This window comes from Micropterus salmoides, unplaced genomic scaffold, assembly GCF_014851395.1.
Source record: "Micropterus salmoides isolate LMB-PRFRI ecotype aquatic unplaced genomic scaffold, ASM1485139v1 Ms_hic_scaffold_2, whole genome shotgun sequence".
Lineage (NCBI taxonomy): Eukaryota > Metazoa > Chordata > Actinopteri > Centrarchiformes > Centrarchidae > Micropterus > Micropterus salmoides.
Window position 1 is genome coordinate 31275717 of NW_024041150.1, and position 11381 is coordinate 31287097.

General features: G+C 37.9%; 1 pseudogene; it reads right to left on the reverse strand.

Annotated features, from left to right (window-relative positions):
* Positions 1-2541: 2541 nt before the first annotated feature.
* LOC119911764 lies at positions 2542-9594 on the reverse strand (annotated as a pseudogene).
* Positions 9595-11381: the final 1787 nt, after the last annotated feature.

Below are 11381 nucleotides of genomic sequence, written 5' to 3' on the forward strand. Positions count from 1 at the left end.
AAGCAGGCTGTCGACAAGCCGTAAGACCTAACAAACATTCTGTGGTCAGGGATGTCCTGTTATGTTAATATTTCCTTTTAACTCCTAAACTCATAGCTTACTTTCATTAGTTCTCCTCTGCCGTATGAGTCAAATGCTTCCCACAATCGAACCTCCATTTGTCATTGTTCAGCCATTGTTTATTTTCCCTGTATTTAACCACCCTTTTATCGCTTTAGTTAACGTTAGTTAATAAATTCACTGTAATCAAGAAACTGTGTGTGTTGCCTATTTCCAAGTCCCTGCCAAGAGAATTGACCCTTTAGATATGAGACTGACTGATTGATTTAAGATAATTTAGCGATTATTATAACTGATCACTAGTAATAATTGTATAATTATTAAATGCTACCTAGAGGTCCGGACTAGAGTGATTATAACAACTCCGGTGGTGCCCTTTTAACGATTAATTCTCATAAATTTATTAAAATCCATAGCTAATTTATCCATGCTACAATTATTATGATCCAAGGCCCTCCATATGTAGGCTACAGTGCACATTCCCTCTAAATTAAATTAAATTTCATACATTAAAGCTGCTCTAATAAATATTTTCATTTTCACAATGAATGAAATAAATGTAATCTGAAAGGTTTGAAAATTGTCACCTAACTCTGCAGTTCAGCTCGGCTATACTGAGCGATCCAGCATCTTTCAGCTCAGTGTTTTGGTTTTACTACCTGCGGCTTACAGTCAAAACCTTAGCTGTTCACTAACTGCGCAGCACCAAACGACAGACAAGGTTATCAACTTGTTAGTGAACACAATATAGCATTTAGCAACTAAAGAGATAGGTCTTTCCCTCAGCAGATGGTAGAGACCAAAAACATTGGTCCGTCTATACTCTGTGTATGAGATGAATAAACAACTCTTTGCTAGTCATTTAATTCAGATTTAAGTGTTGTTGGTGGTTGTTAGTAATAAGGCCTAATAAGTCCAAAATACAACAAAGAAAAAACATAAACAAAGGTTGTCTGCAGAGCAGCAAAATATAAAGACCATAACAACAAATTATCCAAGGAGTGGCAGATGAAAGGATAAATCCAAAACGTGGCAGTTCAAACAAGACCAGGTGGAGCACATGAGGAAATCAGACAAAACACACACAAACAAACAGACAGGTTGCCCAGCAGGCCAAAACTCAAACTACAAAATACCAAATTACTGATACTACAGACAGACTCCAAAAAAGGCTGAATAGAATTTATTAGTTTCACCACACTTCCTTTTGTTATTTTCAGATTTGAAACAGTTCCTAAAGCATAAATATTAATTTGAATACTACATGGTAGGTTATATTACATATTTGTTAATTAAAGGAATGGTTCAACATTTTGAGAAATATGCTACAGCCAGCGGCCGGTTAGCAGAGCTTACCATAAAGATGCAAAACATGCCTGTGTGGATTAAACAAACCCGTGTCGGATTTCTTTTACCTTTGGATAGAGCCAACCTAGCTGTTGCCCCTGCTCCAAGCCTATAATAAGCTAAGCTAAGTAAAGCGTTCACTGTGAGGTTTTAGAATATTAAACATTATTTCCATCACATCCACAATTGTAACCCAGGCACAAAACAGATGTGGAAATCCATCTAACTCTGGCCTCAGCAATGAGAAAGGATTACTGTATTACAGTACATTTCATAGTCAAATACAACCAAAAAAGATTTAACTGAAATGTCATCTCATTTATTTGCATCTATTTTATATTAATCTTCAGGTAAGAAAAATCCTTCAACACTTGTGGGCAAAGAAACATACTGTGGTGGGAATTGCGTGTTTAAATAAACAGCTCAGGCAAACACTTGTCTTTCTGTGAATTTTAGTCTTCTGCAGAAGGACTCACAGCAAAACACATACGCCGTGTACATGTATGCTCGAATGAGTGAGGAGAGCTCCGTGAGCCTGTTATTTATCCAGCTTTAGGGTCAATCATATAATCCCACAGAGACACATTGTCCCTGAAGTGGATAACACAGAACAGAGATATTTTGACTGTTACGTTTACACAGATTCAGTGCCACATCACAGATGAGTCTCCCTGAGTCCAGGGTTACATGCAATATGTTTGGAATTCCCATTACAATACAAAATTTGAATATTCTATAATTTAATTGATTCAGTTCTATTATTTTTTGTTTTATCTTACATGGAGGTCTAAATGCTACTTCACAGCCTGCCATTAATAAATATCAGGGGGAAAAATACAATAATTCTTTATAGAAATGGGTAATGAACCATGATACTTTCTGAGTACAGAACATAACGTGTCAGTATCACCAACTATTGAAAACTGGTGTTGAATGTCTGGTGAGATTCTTCGTCTTGTTTTAAACAAGGTGAGCAGCAGCTAGAGACTCAGAGGGAACTGTTTCCTCCAGATATCTGAGCCAAACAGAAAACCAGTATGCAAAATGAAGGAGCAACAACACAGGATGAAAAACTACTATTTAAAATGTGGGGATTTATTTATTTGATAATATAAAAAACAATGTTTGACAAAAACACTTCACACTGGGAAAATAGGCACAGGCCTATCTGACTCCCCTTTTTTGTCATATGAATTATAGTAAGGTCAAGGTACCCTTCATGTTAAATGTAATACAGCTGTACATTAAGGCAGTAAAAATCCGCACAGTGTCATTTCAGTGCACTTGCTTCTGTACTTCTTTAAAAACTCAAAAAGGAAGCAAATAATCCCTTTGCAAGTTAAATTTTATTGCCAAAACAACTGCATACATTATTTTCAATGACATACTTCACAAGATATTTCTTTCAAAATATTGATTTAAGAGTTTTAGAATAAATATAGGCCTACATAATACATTCAATCAACAGAAATGCAACCAACACCTTATAAAATTTCACAAAACTATGCAAAACGCAATGCAATACAAGAATGCAACTTCCTATTTATCTTTGTAAATTTGTTTAGTATATTTTAGGAAGAAAATATTGCCATGCCATCATAAATAAATAAAACAACAAAAAATGTAAACCTGACTTTTAAAGAACATTTCATGCACCTGTCCACCTTCAAAAAATGTATAACACAAAATGGTTAAATAACCTTAAATAAAATGGTAATAACATAAATTGTCAGACATAGAGTTGAAGATACCACCACTTCCATCTACTACAGCTTCAACAGTTGTGCTGGACTTTTATGGTTGCATTTTGCAGTTGTTTAAAAATATTCAACAAATACTCACTTGTAATTAAATTACAATTATCTCAAAATTGTCAGTACAGTAGCCTTAATCAAATTTACTTATTTACGGTCCACTACTCAAACTTTTTAGTTTGTGACCTCTTAACTATCTTTGAAAGAAAGCAACTTGAGGAAACACAGTCTAGGTCAAAGGTTAGCAAATACATTTTAAAGGGGCTATTTGTGGTTTTTCAATGAAATCACTTATTAGGGGAGAGCGGGTATGTTGTCACACTTTTCACACTGTCTAATATTTACTGAGCACCGTACATGACAATGGTACAAATGCCATACCAAATGAAAGAATGAATTCTTGGACAGAAGTTTTGTATTCATTACATCTTCATATCTTATCTCATTATGGAGTTATAGACTGCTGAATAGAGAGTGTGCACTTGTGATAATCTGCCCCGTCAGCAGGTAAGTATTTCAATTTCAAATTTTAACCAGAACTAAAAATAAAATCAATCAACAATCAAGCCTAGAGAATTTGGAAAATAAATAATTAGATTCAAAACAAAAATGTTGGCAGAGCACACGTTCAGTGGCACAACCTCTTTCTTTGAACTTTAAAATCAAATGTTCTCTGAAGTGCACATGGATCTATGATAACTGAATGTAATGCTGCAGATAACTTCAACTTCACAGTTCAGGTACACGTAAATTGCCTGGCCTGAGTTGCAAACATCACAGGCCCATTTGTTGCATTTCACACACTTAAACCACGTCTCCTTTGGAATACTGTAGGAAAATGGCTCCACATAGATGAGGCCAAACGAGATGTCAGCAGCTTACGTCAAAATCCTTAGCTGTACTTCTGATTGATTTGTTCTTCAACTTCACCTGCCTGACTACCTTCAACATTTTGTCAGGTGGCGTGCTGCCATTCTCTGTCTTCTGTTGATAATTTCCTTCCTTCCTTCAAAAACAAATTTTCAACTTGCAATTACAAATTTTCAAGCATATTTGTCTACTACCCTTGTTGCCTAACTAAATTAATAACTGTATGATGTAGTGCGTGTGTGTGTGTGTGTGTGTGTGTGTGTGTGTTTGTATCTACTAACATACTACATGCCCACAGTATAAGACCGTATATACTCTGTCATGAATTCACACTTGTCCAGGCACATGGCTCCTGCTGTAAACTACACTGTCTAATATTCGATTTACAGTATCATTTAATACTAGTGTCAGAGATAATTACACAATTTCACAGAGTTTTTTGAGCATGTTTTATGTGTTTATTTGTACTGGGGCAAGTAATCACATGTGACGACTTGCCCCAAAGTCATTGAGACAACTTGCCCCAATCTGACATGTGTGCTAATGTTGGCTAAATCTCAAGGTTATCTTAACATAGCAATTCAGCGGAAGTATCAAAAGACACGTTATTGTCTCCTCTACTTTGTGCAAAGTTATTATTTTGAACATTCATACCTAATAAGGTTGGAATACATGAAATGTAAAGTGCAAATATTTTAGTTTTGAAGCAAAAAATAATAAAATTGTGCTCACCTTAGATTAGAGTGACCTTGACTACATGTGAACAGGAAGTTGAACATAGAAAAAGAAGTCACACAAAATGGCTTTTTGATTTTTGACATAGAGCCTCTAGTGTTGGAGTTATGAGCAGTGTGACAACTTACCCCGCTCTCCCCTAATATATCACTTTTTATAGCCTTTATGTCGATGGGCTGTAACATCAAATTAACCACAGTCTGTTTCTCTGTTGCTTGAAACAGCCATTATTTTGCATACTATGTGAAGGTAGTGGGTTGGGTTGTATCTGCAGGCACGCTCCCAAACCTCTTTCCGACTACAGCGACAACATCGCAGCTAACAACATGCAGTCCAAAAACACCATAAAACAACTGACACAAAGTCCACGTAAGGATAAAAACAACAATAGAGTTTTATGTGCTGAAGCCCATCAGGCCAAACAAGAATCGGACCAATGTCAACATCTGTAACTTACGTGACCCACATAATTTACAATAATGCAAACATAACGGCGCAGTATAACACAGTGGAAGACCCATCCACTATAGTAACTAGCTCACTATGTTTTGTTATTATCCAATACATTTAGCTGTGTTGACGTTGCTGAGCCTCTGATAAAATATACATAATAAACTAACTGAAAAGCAGGGCAGACAAGCTAACGCCGATGTATCATGTCGGCTAAATGCAGTCAATGTAAAGTTATCATGGAACAAGTATGGATTAGTTAAACCTCAATCTGATGAAAATATTACTGTAACGTTGCAGTGGGAGTTTTCCTGAGTTTCCAGCATGTTGTGTGAAGCTGTCTCCCAGTGAGTCTGTCTATAGCAGGTTTCAAACTGCCTTACGAGCACACACCTGGTTAATATATCTTAAAACCGCACTGCTAGTGTCCGCTGAAAACTACATATTGCCACATTAATATCTCATATTTGTATTCATTTTAGCACAATTACAAAATGGCATAAAATAGGTTCATTCTTATTTAAAGCATGACAAAAAGCCACATGTTTATATTTGTTTGAATGATTCCTCTTATCATATGTTGTTGCAGTCGTTCAAAATAAATCCTGAAGTACTTGACCCATGAAGGAGGAAACCTTAGCAAACATTTTTAACATTATTGTGCCCATGGCATCCAACAGGGTTATGTTGTGAGCTGTATGCGAAAATGTAAAATGGATGTAGTGACGCTCTTTACGGTATTGTTAAGCAGAGTGTCACATCTTTGTCACTGGGACAGAACTAGATTACTTTCTTCTTTCAAACCAAATTCAACTGTATTTGCAGTATCTGCATTTTATCTCACAGCGTTAAGTCTTGACTAACATGATGGACTGGATTTTACATTGTGCTCAGTTTCCTCAAGCTCAAGGATGAGAGGCCTCATGCTTCTCATCCCTTTGAGGATTTCATAGAGGGCGTCTTTGCCTCTTGAGCTGGCTGAAGTCAAACACTGAAGAATGCCGCTCATCTGGTCTTTTGTGGTTTTCAAAGCTTTCACAACATTATAGTTCTCCTCTGAGATCAGACCCTTATCCTTCAGACTGTCCAGGATGAATCCTGTGTCGCTCACTCTGTTAATCAGAGCTGCCTGATGGAGATCCACAAAATGCTGACCTGAGCCTGTCATGGAAGATAAAAGCAAAGCAATAAAACAAACAATAAACAGTGAATACTAGAAGCTTTAATGGTCATATATTAAAATTCTAAAACAAGGAACTGAAAAAATATTTCAGCAGATGGTGGAAATAGTGTTAAATCACTATCTGAAGTCATCTAATCACTTCACAATCATAATTTTTATTTTAGCAAATCACTTACCTCTAGTCGTGTCTGACCAGGCAGACAGTTTTGTTTTTGTTGGTCCAGGTTTTGAGGTATCCTTCTCTGAGACCTTCACTGCTACACAGTACAATGGAAAGGGATTTCACAGTGCACACAGTGAAAAATAACAGCAATGTGACTCTCCAATAACAATGATTCAGTTACTCAGGATGATCTGCAGAACAGTCTTAATTGAGACTACTAACTTAATTGAAACATTGTGGGGATTATTTCATTGGTGGTTGATTTTTTTTGTTTCATGTTCATATTAAGAAATTACTTACTGGCATTTACAGCACATTTGCTGAAGTAATAAGAAAGTACATTGGCACAACACATTATTTTAATTATATTTAAACTACGTACTGGACTAATTAAAATATGCAGAGAGTCACTAGATATTTAATTATGTTAAAGTTATAGTATGTTACCATTTTCTGCAGTTTTTGTCTGGATGCCAAAGGCTACAGGACCTCTGATGGTAAATCCAAGATAAAAGGAAACTTTGCGTGGTTTCCAGAGGCTGTTTTGCAGGTTTGCATCCACCTCCATTTCTGTGCCACCAACAATTGCATAGACTTTGTAGTTTCGTACTTCTCCATCAACTTTGAGGAGTGCTTGAATCTTGGGATCTTTGAAAATCTCTTCATTGCTCCAATCTTGGTTTGTTTCCTTATTCTGCTCAAAAAAGAATTGCTCGAGGACCTTTTTGTACACAAATCTCTTCAGACCTTTTCCAATGAAAAACAGAGGGCGAAGGTACCTTGATCTAAAGTATGTGTTATACGCATGGTCATAAGAACGGCGCATACACTGAATTAACTGACTAAGGTCAAAGACACATTTCTCTTCACTGTCTGTTGGCCAGTACAAGAGGAGGGCTAACATGTGGAGTTCAGGTGCATCTGTGGAGCTCAGTGGCATTTTCTGTCCAAATGTTGTTAAAGACTCACAAGAGGAATGTAGAAAGATTTCTTCCCACCATGTAGTGACTTCTTTAAGCTCTGCTTCAGTGTATTCTCTGTCAAGCCATGAGAGTACTCCAGCAGACGTTTCTGCCGGGATTGGTTTAAGCTTCTGGATGAAATCAGCGACTTTCTGTTCAAAATCTTCATCTCCAACATACTTCCTGTAGCATTTTGCGACATCATCAAAAATGTATGAGGGATCTTCTTTTTTCACTTCAGGCTTTGAGTAAGTCAGATATTTCTTGAGAAATTGACATTTTCTCTCAACCTCGTCTCTGCTTATTAGATCATTTAGGAGTTTGTTGTCTGAGCTCATGGACGCATGCTTTGTGAGGTCATACACAAGGTTGCAAACCTGCAGGTAACCAATCTGCCCTCTGATGTTAAAAACACATGTCATTTTGATCTTTCCAGCGTCTTCCTCGTCTGTCCCATGTTCTTTTCCAGCAAGTTCTTCTTCATCTTTGAAAGCTTCAATGGCTTTTGTGGCCAGTTGCAAAATCTCTCTCGGTTTGACAGGATGCTCTTTGTTCTTCAAACAGTTCTTGTAGACTTGTCCCAGTGTATCAGCAACAAATGAATTTTGGGGATCTCTTTCCTTTGCTCTCTTTGCCCACATTATTGCCTTGTTGTAGTCTTTTATTTCTATATAATAGAAACGAGCAAGTGCCTGAGGATAAAAAGGATTTTGATCAAATTGTTTTGTTGCCACCTTTAAAACTGATGCACACTGAGCCTTGTCCTCCATCTTTTGAATGTCAAGAATTAGTTTAGAAAACTTTTCTTTGTCCTCTTTAATCTCTGTACTTTTGGTTGGGTCCTCTTCATGTTTCATTTCTTTTGGTCTTCTTTTGGTTAACATGTCTTTGAGAAAACCAAGCAAAGATGGAGGAACCTCATCTCTGCACAAACAGGTCAGGAGGTTTCTTGTTGTGTCACTTCTGGTCACACCTGCCTCAGCCATCATCTCAGTGCAACACTTTGCTATCATAGGGTGAGCCATGCAGACTCTTTTTTCAGATCTTGTATCTTGTTGGAAGGTGATGATGAGATCACTAAAGGGCTTCATTCTGTCCTCCAATGAATGGTCTCCGTGGATGGAGTTTTTACGTATGAATAAGTCCAGGCACTGAGACTCCAGGAGATATGAGCCTGGTACATAGGCATTCAGCAGGGACAGGAAGGCAGCAAGCTGGGTCTTCAATGGTCTGTTTGCTTTCTTGATTGTTTTGAACACAGCACAGGCCTCCTGGATGTAATCCTGAGAGAAATTAGTTTGCATTATGTTAAAGCCATGGAACTTCTTTGATTTATCACCGTATTTTCTGCTGAGCTCCTCCTTTTTCTCATTAAACTTTTGCTTCTCTGACTCAGAAAGCACTTCCTGTAGGAAGACATTGTCACTCTGTAGAAGTGCATCCTTTCTAATACAGCTGAGGAAAATCACAACAGGCATATGGGTGACTATCTCCTGTTCAGCAATCTTCATCATAATGTTATCTTGGAGATCATCAAAAATTAACTCATCATTCAGTAACAGCAGCACAGTGTTCTGGTGGCCTCGACTGCCAGCTGTGAAAAGGTGGACCACCTCCTCTGCAACATCTGTAATGTTTGAGGTTGAGCCTGTTAAAGCAGCACACCTGAAGGTTTTCCGCAAGTCCCACAACACCTGCATGGCCAATGTGGTTCCCCCCACATCCTGGCTGGTGGAACAGTTTAACAGTTGATGTTCCAGGGAGTTTTCTTCTTTGGTCAATTTGTTTTACAAGTGTATCGTATCCATCTCGTTTAATAAAAGGCCTTCCAGTGCCATCTGACTCTGCCTGTTCACTTATGTGAAAGTTTAACCATTCAGGCGGGGCTCCTCTGTAAAAGTTTTCCTCTTTCTCCTCAACAACATCTGGATCTATCAACTCTACTTCAAACTGATTTGCATAAAGAACATCCAACAGTGAGAGGGAATCTTTAATTTCACTTCCCACATAAATTTCACCTCTTCTAGCAGTGGACAGGGCTGGTCCATTTGCCATCACTTTCAGTTGCCCGTACCTTGAAGAGGAACATAAAAAAACAAAGTTGGTTATCTTGAACTTTCCTATTGAGCTGCAAGCCAATGGTAAACAATGATTTTAAAACAGAAGCTAAGATACAAAACATATCGGTTTATAATCAGTTTATGATGCAGAAAGTAAATTAAGTAGGTTAAATTAGCCTCACCTTAACCAGGTATGAGATCAAAATGATGCTTACATGTTAATGAGTCAGTTTTAACAATCCAGTAATACACTGACATGGATGACTGTGCTTGTCTCCTAAACTTGAGAGGATTCTCACATGCATTTACATTTACTCATTTGGCAGACGCTTTAATCCAAAGCATCAACAGTGCATCAAATACAGATCTACAACAACAATACATTACTATACTAGTAAGAGCAGCAATAAAGACTAGTAAGACTAGTACATATCACATCAATGAGGTAAATACCTAGGGAAGGAAGTAAGAGTTAACAAAAAGTGCAATCGAAACAAAAAAGTGCAATCAATACAAGACAATTGTAGGAGATATAAGACGAAGAGCACAGAAAGTGCAGGTTAGAGGTGTTATAAGAAGAAGTGTTCTCTGAGGAGATGAGTTTTCAAGAGCTTCTTGAAGTTAGAGAGGGACGCCCCTGCTCTGATGGCGTGTGGTAGCTTGTTCCACCATCGTGGTGTCACAGATGAGAATAGCCGGGATTGAGATTGCTCTGTGTGAAGGGATGGCAGAGCCAGGCGGCGTTCGTTGGAGGAGCATAGCGGCCGAGAAGGAACGTAAGTTTGTATTATGGAGTTTAGGTAGATGGGTGCAGAACCAGTAGTCACTCTGTATGCAAGCGTTAGTGACTTGAATTTGATTCTAGTGGCCACGGAGAGCCAGTGGAGGTCACTGAGTAATGGAGTGACATGCGTCCTTTTGGGCTGATCAAAAACCAGACGCGCTGCGTTCTGAACCATTTGTAAGGGTTTCACCGCACAAGCTGGAAGACCTGCTAGGAGGGCATTGCAATAGTCGATGCGAGAGATAACCATGGCCTGTAACAGAAGCTGGGTGGCGTACTGAGTGAGGGTAGGGGCCTGATTTTCCTTATGTTGTATAGAGCAAAGCGGCATGAACAAGAGACAGCAGCAACATGGTCTGAAAAGGACAGCTGGTCACCATGAATGGCTGTTGTTGCAGTTTTAAAAAGATTCTTATTTACAATTTTAGATTATTTTAAAAGTAGTCCAACATTCAGAATAGCATTATAATTTAATATTTTGAATATACCTGAACTAAAACTAGGCTATAAATGCTTTTTCTAGAGAAGCTGCAGCAATGTCATTACATATGGCCTGCTGTGAATATACCTACACGTTTGAATTGGTGTACTGATAAAGTATCCTACTGATTTTACTAGAGACAGTTCTATTGCCATTAACAAGCATTAACTCCAGTAAAACTGACATTATCTTCATGTGCTTTAGGCTACTAATCCAGTGCGTCCTCTCTGCTCTGCTTCCTCGACTTTGCCCTGTGTGTGTGTTTGAGCTCAGACACAGCAGGTTTTCAATTAATCATGAATAGTAACAAGGAAATGCTTAAATAGGCTACTGAGTCTAATAAAGGATTGATGACTACGTTTATAACATGTAGACTTCAAATTATTTAGCATTCTTGATAAATCTGACAAATAATATTATACCGTTTTTAAACAAGCCTACTTTGCAGTAGAAATTATTACAATGTCTGGCAGTTTTTTATTCTACTTTCTACTGAGAGCTGCATGCACATCTCAGCAGGCATAACAGCTGC